The sequence below is a fragment of the Haliotis cracherodii genome, unplaced genomic scaffold (assembly GCF_022045235.1).
Source record: "Haliotis cracherodii isolate W230 unplaced genomic scaffold, xgHalCrac1.p SCAF_8, whole genome shotgun sequence".
Lineage (NCBI taxonomy): Eukaryota > Metazoa > Mollusca > Gastropoda > Lepetellida > Haliotidae > Haliotis > Haliotis cracherodii.
Window position 1 is genome coordinate 7996024 of NW_027266341.1, and position 19133 is coordinate 8015156.

Below are 19133 nucleotides of genomic sequence, written 5' to 3' on the forward strand. Positions count from 1 at the left end.
TCTCATTATCCCACATTTTACTATCCCTGTTCATCCTTCTCACTATCTCACTTCATCTTACTATCCCTGTTCATCCTTCTCCTTATCCCACTTCATCTTACTATCCCTGTCCATCCTTCTCACTATCCCTGGTCATCCTTCTCACTATCCCACTACATCATCTTACTATCCCTGTCCATCCTTCTCACTGTCCCTGTTCATCCTTCTCACTATCCCACATTTTACTATCCCTGTTCATCCTCCTCACTATCTCACTTCATCTTACTATCCCTGTTCATCCTTCTCCTTATCCCACTTCATCTTACTATCCCTGTCCATCCTTCTCACCGTCCCTGTTCATCCTTCTCACTATCCCACTTCATCTTACTATCCCTGTCCATCCTTCTCACTATCCCTGTTCATCCTTCTCAATATACCCTTTCATTCTTCTCACTATCCCTGTTCATCCTTCTCAATATCCCTGTTCATCCTGTGTGAGTGTGTGTGTACGTGATATATATATGTACACACACACACACACACGCACGCACACACACACACACTACATAATTAATAACCTGCAAACCATGTCGAATGGTATTGTTTCAGGATTTGAATAGTTACGTCACAATAAGTGAAAGATTAACTCAGCATGAAGAGAGCTTGACCACTTGGCCACAGAAAAACAACCCACCCACGATCTCATATTACATCCCACGATTTACACTTGCCAGCTTCAATTTCCGTCCGATAATGCGACGCTGGTGTTTCTCATTAACGTATGGACGAAACCTTTCGTCATGGTCCCATTGAAACTTGTTTCCATGAGGAAATATTCATAGAGAATAATATTAACATATTCTAAACATTAAACATGTCATTTTCCTGATATCGAACTATTTCTACCGACGTTTGAACAGTCAGTGTGTTTGATGAGTAATAAAATAATGCTGCTCGTATCACGGTTGGTTGATATTGAACTGCTTGAAAATTGCAATTAAGGTCATGGTGACTGTGATGTCAAACAGTTAGTGATAGTGATTGAATGTTATTTTATGCTGTCGTTAGCACTTGGTCAGCCATATTAATTACTGCGGCCTGTGAAGCATATACGTGATTGATTGTTATCATGAGCAACGACCAGCGCCATCGCGGTACGATGACACATGATGAGCCAAGTCACAGATCACGAACACCCGGTAATCAAGTTGGTCGGTTGTTACGACATGGTGTTAAAGAAATTATTCAATAATAGGGACATTCAATGGAAGCTTTTTATGTTTTTATGTTGAGTATTTATGAAAATATTCGTCCTCGATAATAACTTTCGCATGGTATTTTGGAACCTTAATGTTGACAGAGTCAGATAATACCTGTCCCATCTCCTTAATAATCTCATTTTCGACCTGGATGTAAGAAAACTAACTTAGCAAGGTGAACTTTTATGCTGCGTTTAACAATTTTTTTATATATAATAACTCTAGTATATATATCATTGTAGTCTGGGAATTTTGGACAGTGGATTTGAAATGTACCCTTTATAATGAATACAGCCTATTGTGTCCATGGGGCCAGCCTAGGGCTGTCTAGGCCGATACACCAACATGTACAGTTTCATCGAGGGACCTTGGAGGACTGTCTAGACCGATACACCTACACTTTCATCGAGGTACCTGGGAGGACTGTCTAGGCCGATACACCTACATGTACACTTTCATCGAGGGACCTGGGAGGACTACACTTACACTTACACCTACAGTTTCATCGAGGGACCTCGGAGGACTGTCTAGGCCGGTACACCTACATGCACAGTTTCATCGAGGGACCTGGGAGGACTATCTAGATCGATACACCTACATGTACAGTTTCATCGAGGGACCTGGGAGGACTATCTAGATCGATACACCTACATGTACACTTTCATCGAGGGACCTGGGAGGACTGTCTAGACCGATATACCTACATATATAGTTTCATCGAGGGACCTGGGAGGACTGTCTAGGCCGATACACCTACAGTTTCATCGTGGGACCTGGGAGGACTGTCTAGACCGGTACACCTACATGTACAGTTTCATCGAGGGACCTGGGAGGACTATCTAGATCGATACACCTACATGTACAGTTTCATCGAGGGACCTGGGAGGACTGTCTAGACCGATATACCTACATATACAGTTTCATCGAGGGACCTCGGAGGACTGTCTAGACCGATACACCTACATGTACAGTTTCATCGAGGGACCTCGGAGGACTATCTACATCGATACACCTACATGTACACTTTCATCGAGGGACCTGGGAGGACTGTCTAGACCGATATACCTACATATATAGTTTCATCGAGGGACCTGGGAGGACTGTCTAGGCCGATACACCTACAGTTTCATCGTGGGACCTCGGAGGACTGTCTAGACCGGTACACCTACATGTACAGTTTCATCGAGAGACCTGGGAGGACTGTCTAGACCGATATACCTACAGTTTCATCGAAGGACCTGGGAGGACTGTCTAGGCCGGAACACCTACAGATTCATCGAAGGACCTGGGAGGACTGTCTAGACCGGTACACCTACAGTAACATCGTAGGACCTTTGGAGGACTGTCTAGGCCGATACACCTACAGTTTCATCGAAGGACCAGGGAGGACTGTCTTGGCCGGAACACCTACAGATTCATCGAGGGACCTCGGAGGACTGTCTAGGCCAATACACTTACATGTACAGTTTCCACGAGGGACCTCGGAGGACTGTCTAGGCCAATACACCTACATGTACAGTTTCAACGAGGGACCTAGGAGGACTATCTAGATCGATACACCTACATGTACAGTTTCATCGAGGGACCTCGGAGGACTATCTAGATCGATACACCTACATGTACAATTTCATCGAGGGACCTGGGAGGACTGTCTAGACCGATATACCTACATATATAGTTTCATCGAGGGGCCTCGGAGGACTGTGTAGGCCGATACACATACGTGTACAGTTTCATCGAGGGACCTCGGAGGACTATCTACATCGATACACCTACATGTACACTTTCATCGAGGGACCTCGGAGGACTGTCTAGACCGATATACCTACATATATAGTTTCATCGAGGGACCTCGGAGGACTGTCTAGGCCGATACACCTACAGTTTCATCGTGGGACCTCGGAGGACTGTCTAGACCGGTACACCTACATGTACAGTTTCATCGAGAGACCTGGGAGGACTGTCTAGGCCGGAACACCTACAGTTTCATCGAAGGACCTGGGAGGACTGTCTAGGCCGGAACACCTACAATTTCATCGAAGGACCTGGGAGGACTGTCTAGACCGGTACACCTACAGTAACATCGTAGGACCTTTGGAGGACTGTCTAGGCCGATACACCTACAGTTTCATCGAAGGACCAGGGAGGACTGTCTTGGCCGGAACACCTACAGATTCATCGAGGGACCTCGGAGGACTGTCTAGATCGATACACTTACATGTACAGTTTCAACGAGGGACCTCGGAGGACTGTCTAGGCCAATACACCTACATGTACAGTTTCAACGAGGGACCTAGGAGGACTGTCTAGGACGATATACCTACATGTACAGATTCACTGAGGGACCTGGGAGGACTATCTAGATCGATACACCTACATGTACAGTTTCATCGAGGGACCTCGGAGGACTATCTAGATCGATACACCTACATGTACAATTTCATCGAGGGACCTGGGAGGACTGTCTAGACCGATATACCTACATATACAGTTTCATCGAGGGACCTCGGAGGACTGTCTAGGCCGATACACCTACATGTACAGTTTCATCGAGGGACCTCGGAGGACTATCTACATCGATACACCTACATGTACACTTTCATCGAGGGACCTGGGAGGACTGTCTAGACCGATATACCTACATATACAGTTTCATCGAGGGACTTCGGAGGACTGTCTAGGCCGATACACCTACATGTACAGTTTCATCGAGGGACTTCGGAGGACTGTCTAGGCCGATACACCGAGTAATGTAACGTGTACCTTCCGGGTATGTAAATCTTGTTTTACCACTGCTATTTAATGTGATGTGTCAGCAGAGCGTAAGGTCGGTGGTTCGAACCCCTGGCCGCGTCAAACCTAAATACGTTAAATGTTGCGTGTTGTCACCATTGCTGTCGCTCGGGATTAAGGGGATAAAACAAGGATGCGCGTCGCTATATAAGTGCACTAATGTTTAACCCATTTCCCATCACTTTTGTATGCTACCATTACCCATCTATCAGTTATTATACTCTTTTTCACAGCAGGGTTATTTCAGGAATTTTGTTCCTGGCCGTGGGACGTCTTCGAGGGACTCTGTACAAGCAGCCACACACACACGTGCATGCATGTCATTATATGAGTACAGCAATCTTGAACGCAACGTTGAACATCATTTCACCTCACCCGATGTGAAACGTTACTGAAACGGACTTAAAATGTTCATAAAAACGTCACGTGAAGACGACCTCGGCTAAATGGCTAGTCCTGGCAAGTTTGATGTACTTTGTTCGTTTGATAATAACCCAATAATATTATGTCTATTGATTTAAACAGTTAATCAACACTCTTTGCACTACAGTGCCCTAGTGTCACACTTTGTACTTAAGACAACATCCAAAGAGTGTTTGTTGTTTAGCGTCTCACTCCATATTCCAGCTATATAATGGCGTAAATTTACTTCTGTCAATTATCTAGACTGGACCCGACAATCCAGTGATTGACATCACGAGCATCGATCCACGCATCTAGTGAGCGAGTGAGTGAGTGAGTATGGTTTTACGCCGCATTTAGCAATATTCAGCAATATCACGGCCGGGGAACCAGGAATGGGCTTCACACAATGTACCCATGTCGGGAATCGAACCCGGGTCTTCGGCGTGACGAGCGAACGCTTTAACCACTAGGCTACCCGACCGCCCCCGACGCACCTAGGGTAAGATGCCGCACAATATAGCAAGTCACCCAGTCTCATTTCTCGATCCGTCCAGTAGTCAAGCATGGGTTGCAGAAGACAAATTAAAAACTCAATCTTTACGGGATGCACCAGTCTAAGCACGTGTAGGAAAAAAATACGTAGGTGTTACTTATATACACAGCATTCTATACACTATGCAGACCTACACATGGATGCTAGTCCCACTTTAGTGCGAGGAGATATGAGGGAGGCTGTCAGTGAGTTGATATTTCAACTGGATCATGTATGAAACTGTAAATGAAATGTTACATGAACAATTGTAAATGTAAACGTTCTCCAGTACTCTCGACGAAGGAAATCTTTTGTTGGCCATGTCGGTGCCTACTCAAAGGCAGCACCGTAAAGACGTTTTTAAAATGATTAAAGATGTCATCTTTTAAATCACATGTAATCATCGTCCTTGTAAAGTTTTACTTCTCAGTTTTTGAGAACAAGTTGTGTTTTTGAGTATATACGCTATATACATTGCGTGGATGTGAGTTGCTCGGAGTATTTCTTGTCACTGCGTTTATTGCATTGTTATTTGTTGTTCCATACGTTTGGAGGTTACATATGTTCTAGCTGTTGCATGCACTGTTCTGGCCTAGTAATGATCCTGATCAGACAACGGAGTATATCTATAGCATGACATCTGATAGTGTCCCTTACTAGCCTACATGGCAGATCTCCTGTCATACAACATGCCATCTGAGAGTGTATCTGACCAACCTACATGAGAGATCTCCTGTCATACAGCATGACATCTGATAGTGTCTCTGACCAGCCTACATGACAGATCTCCTGTCACACAGCATGATATCTGACAGTGTCCCTGACAAGCCTACATGACAGATCTCCTGTCACACAGCATGATATCTGACAGTGTCCCTGACCAGCCTACATGACAGATCTCCTGTCATACAGCGTGATATCTGACAGTGTTCCTGACCAGCCTACATGACAGATCTCCTGTCATACAGCGTGATATCTGACAGTGTCGCTGACAAGCCTACATGACAGATCTCCTGTCACACAGCATGATATCTGACAGTGTCCCTGACCAGCCTACATGACAGATCTCCTGTCATACAGCGTGATATCTGACAGTGTCCCTGACCAGCCTACATGACAGATCTCCTGTCATACAGCGTGATATCTGACAGTGTCTCTGACCAGCCTACATGACAGATCTCCTGTCACACAGCATGATATCTAAGACTGAGTCGGAATCGTACAATCGACTCAGCTTTATGCAGAGATTTCTTTTGGATATGGAAAGGTTTGTGTCGCTTTATTTAAATTCATGAAGTTTATTGATTCCTACCTGGGTGTCCCACCTCTTTCGCATGAGATCCCGAGTATAACTCTTGATAGTTTGTTTGAAATCACTATAAAGGATACGTAGTGTGGATAACGATTTGTCAAGAGCTGCTTTGGCTGAAGCTTCGGCTTTTGAGTTACCTGTTATGCCTACATGACTTGGTAACCAGCAAAGGACGATGTCACATTGGCTAGTGGAAAGATCGTTATATAGTTCTAAAATGTCTGGGACAATGACGAGACACTTTTAAGTGCCTGAAGGCAAGACAACGAATCAGTGAAGATGATGAAATGTTTAGATTATTGTTTATGTTTAATACAGGTCAAAGCTGTTAATATAGCTCTGGCCTCAGCAGTGAAGATTGAACTAGTATCTGGCATTCTTGAGGAGACAGTTCTGGATCCAATGATGGTGGCACTAGCAACTCTGCCACCATTCGTGGACCCGTCTGTAAAAATGGATCTGCGAGAATTATATTTTGATCGTAATTGGTTATATGCTTGTTGATATACCAAAATATTTGTTTCATACTTTTTTAGCTTGGTAAGAGTGAGGTCTTACCCTGGCTTCACCATCTTCCAGGGAGAAGAAGACAGAAGTCGGGAGGGTAATATTAAGATCTATTTTAGCTGCAGTGCTATGTGGTTGAATTCTAATTCCAAGTGGTTAGACAAATTTCGAAACAGGTTTTCATATTGAGGGTGGAAAACGCAATTGTATGCTGGATTTGATTTATTTGAATGCCTTTAAGTTATGTATTGCATTGAAAATTTGTTCGAGGGAAGGTTCATCAGCCTCCACACAAAAACTGCCCACGGGAGAGGTCCTAAAAGCTCCAAGACAGAGCCTTAGGCCTTGGTGGTATATTGTGTCTTATGTTTCTTAATTGCTTTTGCAGGCTCCACCACAGACAGTGGAACCATGGTCTAGTTGTCTGATCTCCTCCCCACTCGGAATTTGAAACGACTTTTAACAAGTCGAGAGCCTCCCTGCACTTTGACTTTGGATATTTGATGTGTGGTAAGAATGTGAGATGACGGTCATATATGAGGCCCAGGAATTGTACGTCATTTCTAGTACCTTGAAAGAAGTACCTCCTAAAACAAACCTGGATCCTTATGCAGTTTGTATTTACGACAAAAATGAATGCAGTTTATTTTGGATTTAGAAAATTTGAAGCCATTCTTATCGGCCCATTTTATTTTTTTTGTTAAGACAGAGCTGTAGCTGTCTTGCTGTTGTATGCACATTGTTACCACGACAAGAATACTTTTGTGAAATAATTAATTTTGATGCTGAAAAGTGTGACTGATAGTATGCCGCCTTGAGGGACCCCCTGGTCTTGATCGAAATGATCAGACAGAGTTGAGCTCAATCGTACATGAAATTGTCTGAAAAATCAGATACGAACTGAGGTAATCTGCCCCTCAATCCAAATGCCAAATCTTTTAAAATACCATGTTTCCACGTTGTATCATGCGCCTTTTCATAGGTCGAAAAAGATTGGTACAGCATGTTGTTTGTTGACAATGGAAATTTTAATAAATGATAATAAAAGCCACCAAATGGCCAATGGTACTTCTGTTTTCTGGACGTCGCTGGGAGGTTATTGTTCTCCAAGTACCAGACTAACTGATTGTTGACCATGCGCTCCATGGTTTTACAAACACAACTAGTTAATGATGTTGGACGGTAGTTGGATTGATCTGTATGATCCCGTCCATGCTTTAGTATAAGAATGATAATAGCATTGTGCCACGAAGGAGGAAAGTTTCCGGTTGTCCATATTTCATCAAATATATTACACAGCGTTTCCAAACATGAATCGGGCAAGTGTTTCAGGAGCTGATAATATATGTTGTCGGCTCCTGTTGCAGTGCCATGAGCTTGCCCTAAGGCAGTGTGCAATTCATGGAGTGAAAAGTTTCGTTGTAGTCTCCATTATCAGAGTTAAATTTTAACCCTTTTTTTCCTGCTGTTTTTGAAACCTCTGAAATTGAGGGTTTTATAGTTGGAGTGAGTGAGTGAGTGAGTATGGTTTATCGCCGCTTTTAGCAATATTCCAGCAATATCACGGCCGGGGACACCAGAAATGGGCTTCACACATTGTACCTATGTCGGGAATCGAACCCGGGTCTTGGGCGTGACGAGCGAACGCTTTAACCACTAGGCTACCCGACCGTCCCCGTTATAGTTGGAAGATGATGAATGTTTTTGCCAAAGTTTCCCAAAGTTTGTTGGCAATTTCAGATTTAGTTGTTAAAAGTGTAATACCATCTTTGAGATGGTGAACTCCAGATTTGGATCCTTTGCCTTAATCTTTTGAATCATGTTCCACACCTTGAGCTTACCTTGAGAATTTATCTTTGATACATAGTTCCTGGGGGATTGGCGTTTATTTTGTTTCCTATTTTTTGTAGCTTGTTTACAATTATTATCGAACAATGGTTTAAGAAGGTGAGGATTCGCAGATGACTTACGAATGCTTTCGTTTTTCTGTACACAATGTTTAGAATAAATACCAGTTGGCCTTTGTTCCACCTGTTTGAAGGTGGTTCGTCAGTATTGTTGGAAAATGGTCACTTCCACAAAGGTCATCATGGACCGGCCATTCAAATTCGTTTAAAATATTTGAATCTGTCAGTGAAAGATCAAGGTCAGGGTATGTGCCAGTGGCAGGATGGTGATAGGTCAAGATGCATAAATCATTATTATGATTTTCCCTGACAAGCATTGGTTGTGTGGCATAGGGCCGAGGGCAGCTGGTGTTTTATTACCCAAACGGAATGTTAGTAATAAATCGCTAGTAACCGATTGTTCTTTAATATTGTAACTGTTCACATTGTCAAGGTCAAAGATCGTTTAACACATTCATCAATGCATGCAATGTGTTTTTTTGTAGGGTTAATAGAAATAGAAACGTACATGTGTAACGGATTAGAATCACAAAATAGATAAACGCGGCAAACATCTCAGCCAATGAAACCAGTTGTCACCTCTGCGCAAGGTAGCTTCAGGCCACGCCCCCAAATTGGTTTGTTTTGCATGCCGATTACGGAGAGAGTGATTTCGGGACTTTTAGGTGGACATTTAAATACTTTCTACGAATATTATTAATTTTTCTCCCCCGGAATTTGACTACATGTTTCCTGGAAAATTGATATTCCCAACAAACTTGCAATCTTTTTTTCTAACTTTCCTTGCCTTTTACAGAAACAAAAGTAAGTGATTATAAATTCTCTAGATGTATAATGATTTATTCACATCATATTGTGTATACGTTTGTTATCAATTTAATTGTTTAAAACAAACCTGTATACCATAATCCAGAAGTAAAGCTACATAATTTAAGGGTATTGCCAAAGTAAATAGCATGACAGAGCTGGTATAAAACAAACAAAACATTTCCAAGAGATATATAAAGGCAGTCATATTAGAACAGCGATATTGAAACGAAGCATTAATGTACATGATTTACATAGTTCGTGATGCCACAAATACAATAAAAGTATGATGCATTTAGCTTCTAGTACATAATAATCACCTGACTATGTCCAGAATGATATTACATGCATCTATAATGCATGTAGAATGCATGCATCCTGAAAAGACGTACATGTTCAAATAGTTCCTCACATACCCCAAGCTCAATCGGATCTAAGTTCTCGCTGCCGCTAAACAAAGATCTGAGGACATCCAATTGCAGGTCACGTCAGAACGACCTTTCGCGAAAAAGAAGTCGACATCAGCCAATTAGAAAGCAGCTTTCCGAGCCTAACGACGCTCGTTTCAACCTGGTGACTTCATTTCAGACTACGCTTGAAAAATATATTGACACAGTTCTCGATTAAATTTTTGAAAACTGAACAAACAAACATTGTTTATATATGGTTGAGATTGTATGGCAGTGCTTCCCACGTACTATGCAACGTCTCTTCCGTTCAAATGTTTAACCCACGGAAGCGAAAGATAGACGATGATTTTGATGGAATCAGTCGCACGGACGGTAACTGTCGTTCGGAATACCCTGTGTTAACGTTTTCGAGGTTGCATGATTAGAAAACGCATTCCGACTGTCACTTCAATGATCTGGTAAGCGACGCTTTGATTGGTCGGATGAAAGGTAGTTCTGACGTAACCCGTAATGGGATGTCTGCAGATCTTTGTTTAGCGGTTGGTTGGTTTGTTGTTTAACGCCGCACTCAGCAATATTCCAGCTATATGACGGCGGTCTGTAAATAATCAAGACTGGACCAGACAATCCAGTGATTGATATCATGAGCATCGATCCACGCAATTGAGATCGATTACATGCATCAACCAAGTCAGCGAGCCTGACAACCCGAACCCGTTAGTCACCTTTTACGACAAGCATACTCGCCTTTTACGGCAAGCATGGGTTGCGGAAGACCTTTTCTACCCCGGAATCTTCACGGGTCTTGTTTAACGGAAACAAGAGCTAAGATCTGATTTTAATGAGATTGTCACATACCCTGGAAAAAAATGTGAGAAACCCCAGAGGATTCTGATAACATTGGTCATTTTAGAATCCCTTTTCATATTCATAAGAAATCGTCCATTGTACGATTCCGACAATATCATAATCATGTGTTTACGAATCACAATCAAATAGTGATGATGGGGTTCGCACAAAAGTGTGCGTATACTGCACCACCTTTGGCACCCGTCACAAATAAAAGTGTTCACCTGAACATTCAAGGGAGCAGAAATATAAGTAAGGAATTGCATCGGATAACATTTTGGTCACTGGAGCGTCCACCATGGAATTGTCGCCCTCATGTCTACCATGACGAAGTGTCGTGATCGTTGACAATGTGTTAATGAGAACTCCCTATTTGGGAGTTGTTCTCCGTAGTTTGCATGGTTTTGGTATATGTGGAACATACATTAACAATGGGTGCTGAGCCGTACATGATCATTTCACTAAAATATGGTGTGAAGGTTCACAGATTGTACCACTGACATAAAGTGTTGGAAAAATCAGAATGTTGTTTTAGAGATACGCATGTACTGTTCTATTTGACCCACTATTGGCATGCTTGTCACAAACAAAATCACGTCCTCTCCTCTGTTTACAAAAATACTGGAAACATACGACTTTGTAGGGCCTTACGGAAAATGCGCCATGACTATGGTGCAAGTATGTCACCAGCATCGTCAGTACTTCATGTAAGTGTTTATGAGGTGTATATATGTGAATACAGTGGGCGATATTGGGTGTAATCGTGACGGGTGTCTGGGTTTTGTACAGATAATGAACCTGTGTCTAATAAGCCTTCGTGAAGTTTGTGCGCGTTCGACCCTTGTCTGAAACCGAACAATGGGTGCGGCACATGGTTCACGAGAAGTACTGCCCATGTCATCAGAACCTGCAGGTTTCCCCATCGCCGGAATCGTTTCGTAAGAATAGCAAAGCAACCGCACGTATTCAAACACGGGGATTACTGACGATGGATGATGACCAGGTGAGCTTTCATAGCTGGTATCTACACATTAGGTATGGCCAGCTTATTATACAAGTCTTCCTCAGGCCTAGCCCGTAGTTCCGCCAACACCCGCCTCGTCGTGTCATACTGGTCTGGGTCCGGGCACTCATTCATCCCGCTTGTCATCACCAGATGACTGTACACGCCTTGGGTCTCCGCCACCTTATACCGCTTTGGATTCCACTTCCACAACATGTCATAATCACCTTCATTAACGTCACCACCATGCTGGGGTTGTTTGACATGTGTTTGACGATCTCTATTTACAAATTCGACGTCAGCAGCTGAATAATCGTTCTTGGTGCCCTCAGGCTTCGGGTACACTGGGCGATATCTGGCAACCCTTTCTTTTGGTGAAGCTCTCTTTGCTTTCTTTTTTTTTGTAACTGAAAATAAACACAATTTAACCAATTGCTTGTATTGAAATCAAAGTGTGTTTTTAAAAATTTAAAGATGATGAACAATAAGAAAATATATATAAATTATGTATCGATTGTCATTTAAGATATTTTCTTGAAGGTTCTGCATAACGGAGACACAGGACTATGAAGAAAACTTTTCGATCCTTTGTTTTAAACTGGAAAAGGGAACACTGCTCGATTCTGACTTAAATTAGATGAATTTCCGTCTCAGAGTAGCGGCAGTAATCGTTGAATCCAGTTGAATGAATCGACGTTATCTGAGTCGTTGAATTGGGTTGAATGAAATTGACCTTCATATCTCTGTACTCATTAACACAGTCTGGCAAACTGTTACTAAAACGGATATGGATAAGCTTAGATGGCTATTCTTCCAGATATATCTCAACTTAATGCCGAATAGGAATCTTTTGTTTGTTTGTTTGTTTTTTAACGCCGCACTCAGCACTATTCCAGCTATATGACGCCTTCAGTGAATAATCGAGTCTGGACCAGACAATCCAGTGATTGACATGATTATCGATCTGCACAATTGGGATACGATGACATGCGTCAACCAAGTCAGCGAACCTGACCACCCGATCCCTTTAGTCGCCTCTTACGGCCAGCATGGGTTGCTGAAGACCTATTCTACCGCGGATCTTCACGGGTCTTCAGAGGTATTAAAATAGATAGATTGTTGCTGATCACTAAAGGTGGACCTGTGGTCTTTGGAAAGATACTGGTCAAATGAATGGAAATAAACTTAAAAAATAAGATTGTTTAGAACTTACATTTGTTTGGATGTTTCAGCATATGTACGGTACCATCGCAGTATTCTAGCAAAACTGAGATATGGCACATTTCCACTTTTCACGTCCGAAACCCCGCTTATATTATCCCACTACATGAACACTAATCAAAGCCGTCGGGCCTCAATGACGCACAATAAGCAAGGTGGGGCACAATGGCGAAAAATTAAGCGAGATGGGGCATAATGACGCACAATAAGCGAGGTGGGGCACAATGATGCACAATAAGCGAGGTGGGGCACAATGATGCACAATAAGCAAGGTGGGGGCACAGTGATGCACAATAAGCAAGGTGGGGGCACAATGATGCACAGTAAACGAGGTAGGGCAAAATGATGCACAATAAGCGAGGTGGGGCACAATGGCGAACAATAAGTAAATTGGGGCACAATGATGCACAATAAGCGAGGTGGGGCACAATGATATACAGTAAACGAGGTGGGCATAATGATGCACAATAAGCGAGGTGGGGCACTATGGCGAACAATAAGCGAGGTATGGCACAATGATGCACAATAAGCGAGGTGGGGCACAATGACGCCCAATAAGCGAGGTGGGGCACAATGATGCACAATAAGCGAGGTGGGGCACAGTGACGCACAATAAGCGAGGTAGGGCACAATGATGCACAATAAGCAAGGTGGGGCACAATAATGCACAGTAAACGAGGTGGTGCACAATGATGCACAATAAGCGAGGTGGGGCACAATGATGCACAATAAGCGAGGTGGGGCACAATGATGCACAGTAAACGAGGTGGGGCATAATGATGCACAATAAGCGAGGTGGGGCACAATGATGCACAGTAAACGAGGTGGGGCATAATGATGCACAATAAGCGAGGTGGGGCACAATGATGCACAATAAGCGAGGTGGGGCATAATGATGCACAATAAGCGAGTTGGGGCACAATGATATACAATAAGCGAGGTGGGGCACAATGATGCACAATAAACGAGTTTGGGCACAATGATGCACAATAAACGAGTTGGGGCATAATGATGCACAATAAGCGAGGTGGGACACAAGAATGCACAATAAGCGAGGTGGGGCACAAGGATGCACAATAAGCGAGGTGGGGCACAATGATGCACAGTAAACGAGGTGGGCATAATGACGCACAATAAGCGAGGTGGGGCACAATGGCGAACAATAAGCGAGGTGGGGCACAATGATGCACAATAAGCGAGGTGGCGCAAAATGATGCACAGTAAACGTGGTGGGCATAATGATGCACAATAAGCGAGGTGGGGCACAATGGCGAACAATAAGCCAGGTGGGGCACAATGATGCACAAAAAGCGAGGTGGGGCACAATGACGCACAATAAGCGAGGTGGGGCACAATGATGCACAATAAGCGAGGTGGGGCACAATGACGCACAATAAACGAGGTGGGGCACAATGACGCCCAATAAGCGAGGTGGGGCACAATGACGCACAATAAGCGAGGTGGGGCACAATGGAGCACAATAAGCGAGGTGGGGGCACAATGATGCACAATAAGCGAGGTGGGGCACAATGATGCACAGTAAACGAGGTAGGGCACAATGATGCACAGTAAACGAGGTGGGCATAATGACGCACAATAAGCCAGGTGGGGCACAATGATGCACAATAAGCGAGGTGGGGCACAATGACGCACAATAAGCAAGATGGGGCACAATGACGCGCAATAAGCGAGGTGGGGCACAATGGCGAACAATAAGCGAGGTAGGGCACAATGATGCACAATAAGCGAGGTGGGGCACAATGACGTGACAAACAAATAAAACAGACTGCCTTGGGTATCAGTGTTGAGGGACACCAGTAATGGGCTTCACACATTGTACCCATGTCGGGAATCGAACCCGGGTCTTCGGCGTGACGAGTGAGCGCTTTAACCACTAGGCTACCCGACCGCCCCAACAAGAAATATACAAGCTGATTAGTTAATCAGCTGTTTTACTGATTAGTTAATCGGCTGTTTTACTGATTAGTTAATCAGCTGTTTTACTGATTAGTTAATCAGCTGTTTTACTGATTAGTTAGTCAACTAGTTTAGTGATTAGTTAATCAGCTGTTTTACTGATTAGTTAATCAACTAGTTTAGTGATAAGTTAATCAGCTGTTTTAATGATAACTTAATCAGCTGTTTTACTGATTAGTTTATCAACTGTTTTACAGATTAGGTATTGAGCTGTTTTACTGATTAGTTAATCAGCTGTTTTACTGATTAGTTAATCAACTGTTTCACTGATTAGTTAATAAGCTGTTTTACCGATTAGGTAATCAACTGTTTGACTGATTAGTTAATGAGCTGTTTTACTGATTAGTTAATCAGCTGTTTAACTGATTAGTTAATGAGCGGTTTCAGTGATTAGTCAATCAACTCTTTTACTGATTTGTTTATCAACTGTTTTACAGATTAGGTATTGAGCTGTTTTACTGATTAGTTAATCAGCTGTTTAACTGATTAGTTAATCAACTGTTTTACTGATTAGTTAATCAGCTGGTTTACTGATTAGTTTATCAGCTGTTTACTGATTAGTTAATCAACTGTTTTACTTATTTGTTAATGAACTGGTTTACTGATTAGTTAATCAGCTGTTTTACTGATTATTTAATCAACTGTTTTACTGATAAGTTAATCAACTGTTTTACTGATTAGTTAATCTGCTGTTTTACTGATCAGTTGATCAACTGTTTTACTGATGAGTTAATCAGCTGCTTTACTGATTAGTTATTCAACTGTTTCAGTGATTAGTTAATCAACTATTTCACTGATTAGTTATTCAGCTGTTTTACTGATTAGTTAATCAACAGTTTTACTGATAAGTTAATCAGCTGTTTTACTTTTTAGATAATCAACTGTTTTACTTATTAGTTAATCAACTCTTTTACTGATTAGTTAATCAACTCTTTTACTGATTAGTTATTCAGCCGTTTTACTGATTATTTAATCAACAGTTTTACTGATTAGTTAATCAACAGTTTTACTGATTAGTTAATCAACAGTTTTACTTTTTAGATAATCAACTGTTTTACTTATTAGTTAATCAACTCTTTTACTGATTAGTTAATCAACTCTTTTACTGATTAGTTAATCAGCTGTTTTACTGATTATTTAATCAACTGTATAACAGATGAGAAATAGTTATATATGAATATATAATTCCGCTCGGTAGGGGTTTTGGAACTGATTCAGATGATGACTGTTCCTGAGATGATTCAGATGATTGTGGGGGAACTTGAGCTAGTATCGGTGCGGTAGGAAGCAGTGCTGCAGTCTGAGTGGACTGTACAGGTGAGAAAACTTGGGGAGAATCTTTGATAACCCATGTCAAGTCTGTTTGGCAGGTAATTGATAAAGTGGTTATAGGTAAAGTACTTTCGTTCGGGGTTGTTTCGGATGGAGACAACCGTAGTTTTATCGAATTAAAAAGGAAAGCATCAATATTGTTCAGTGTACGTCCCATTATCAAAAGGAGGAATTCAACACGACGCCAAAACAATGTTGTAAACGTAGGTCGTAAAGATGATTCATTATGAATTGGATCAGATTCGACAATACATTTATCATTGAATGAATTATCATTTTACAAGTATAAAAACATATTACGATCTCTAAATAATAACTTGTAACGTTTGAAAGCATTTCCACGTGTCCTTTAATACTGAGTACTCGAATTGGTAGCGAGATCAGAGTCCAAAACGAAATGCCTTTCGGTGTACAAATGGGTAAACGCAATGGGTAAAAACAGCAGTAGAAATGTGATTTAGAAACTTGATAAATAAGAATTACAATCTTCATCCGAATTAATCAACAACACACTTTAAAGCTTCTACAAAAGGATAACTTCTTGACAATCAAAATATTCTACTAAAGGGGCAGTCGGGTAGCCTGGTGGTAAAGCGTTCGCTCGTCACGCTGAAGACCCGGGTTCGATTCCCGACATGGGTACAATGTGAGAAGCCAATTTCTGGTGTCCCCCGCCGTGATATTGCTGGAATATTGCTAAAAGCGGCGTAGAACCATACTCACTCGCTCAATATTCTAAAACAAGACCATGATCACAGAGTTACATTCAGTATATCTCCTTTGTCATTTGACTGTATTGAATCTTACAATTGTGTTTGAAAAAAACACAGAATGGATCTAACAGTGTTCATTCTTTTTGTATACGTGAAATGAGAACTTGAAACACAAGATATGCACGCTTAAATTAGACGCATTTGGTGTCTATAGATATATATAACAGAGACAAAATGATAATAACAAACGTACCTTCTGGCTTTTGAAAACAGCACCAGGCTGAAATGAAAGCACATTGTGTTACACAGCATGGTGGTGATGATGGTTGCGGGAGGAGATGGGGCAGGTGATGATGGGTGGGGTTGGGGGTGGGGTTGGGGGTAGGGACAGGGGTAGGGGTGAGGCCGGGGTGGGGGTAGGGGTTTGGGGTGGGGGTAGGGGTTAGGGGTAGGGGTTAGGGGTAGGGGTAGGGATAGGGGTAGGGTTGGGAGTGGGGATGATGGGTGGGGGTAAGGGTGGATGTGGGGCTGTTCAGGGAAGAGTCTGACATTTCATCGATGTATACAGATGCATTGATTTCTGACGTTATTTACTCGGTCTGATATTCGCTATTCCTGTGGCAGAACTGGTAGCGGGCTCAACATAAATAACGAAATGCCTTTCGGAAAACAAGGTATTACAGATTACCATGTATGAAGTTGTGTTGTGCAAATACTTAAAAGAGAAGAAACACGTTATTACAACGTTTGTAAAGCCCCATATGCGCGGGTGTCATGATCAGGTTATTATAACATGTTTCAACACCTGCTTCATCAGATTCGGAGGTACAGTTCATTTTCATGTTTTTGAAAAAAACCATAAGAGGCGACAAGCAATACGGATGATCTGCGGTCACCAAACGAATATATGAGCCTCCGAAAACAATAGATGAGTGAGTGAACTCGGTTTAACGACTCTTTGTGCAATATTTCACTTATGCCGTTTACAACTTTGGTGAAACCCACGAGCTTGGGTTTTGAGCTGAAAAACCTAAAAACATACTGAAGGCTAATCTGGGATTCAAACCCGCGGTCATAGGTTTCTGGCACGCCCAAGGGACGCAACTCAGCACAGCCTTAAACGACCATGACGGTTTCAGGAGTAGAACAAAAAATACTTTTACCGGAACTCACGAAAAACATTTTAAAAAACATTACATGTGTTTTATGAAAATATGATTACCGACATTTTGCGTGTAGAAGAGGTTAACACTTTAGAGGTAGCACTTTAGCAATGGCATGCAGCTGGTTTTAGTTGGCATAATCAGGTCATTGCATATTAATTATTTCGGTTACAACGTCGAAACCCGAATTAATTACTTTTTGTACATATTATGTAAGCAAATAAGACTATTTCAACAGGGAACCATGATTCTAATTTTCTCAGTGTCACAAATAATACCGGGAACCACCTTATTCAGATAGGACAAAGAATGTTTGTTTGTTGTTCAACGTCGTAGCCAGCAATATTTTAGCTATATGGCGGCTGCATGTAAATAATGAACCTATATACATAGACAACTTTAATATATCGCAAAAAAAGCGAGCCAACCGAAGAACCGGTTATGACGAAACTAAACTCTCCCCATGACACCACCCAAATATAAACCCCTACACACAGAGTTCAATTACCAAACATTCTTTGGCATTTCGTTAACAGTAAATAACATACTTACAACAGCCACTCATCTTGGCCAAGCCAATTGTATAAATGGGTAGTAATATTCACTCATGCGTCATTCTGAAATGCACAGCAGCTCACAACAGAACATGTAGAAACGAATGCTACTTGATTTGATGTGGAAATGAATAAATTATCCATACAACTCAATGTGGACAGGTTTATTTCCTTGATAGCGATTACCGTGTGAATCGCTCAAACACAAGTCATCAGGGTGACACGCTGAGTTTTGTGAATGCATTCAACTGCTATTGCTTCCGGAGCACACGGAACTATTTCTAACAACCCGACTATGTGCTGCCATTGTCGTGCTAATTTCACACCCGGAAATATTTCATCGAGATCATAACTTGAATATTATCATACCTTCAGTCCTGTGTCAGGCTTGATGGTTTAATGATACCGAG

At 42.1% G+C, this 19133-nt stretch overlaps 1 long non-coding RNA gene across 1 annotated transcript; it reads right to left on the reverse strand.

The window, feature by feature from the left end:
- Positions 1-11850: 11850 nt before the first annotated feature.
- Positions 11851-18811, reverse strand: LOC139449484 (uncharacterized). The gene is made up of 3 exons (XR_011652181.1): positions 18722-18811; positions 17260-17286; positions 11851-12170 (listed from the first exon to the last, which is right to left on the reverse strand). It is a non-coding gene; the product is annotated as an uncharacterized lncRNA (long non-coding RNA).
- Positions 18812-19133: the final 322 nt, after the last annotated feature.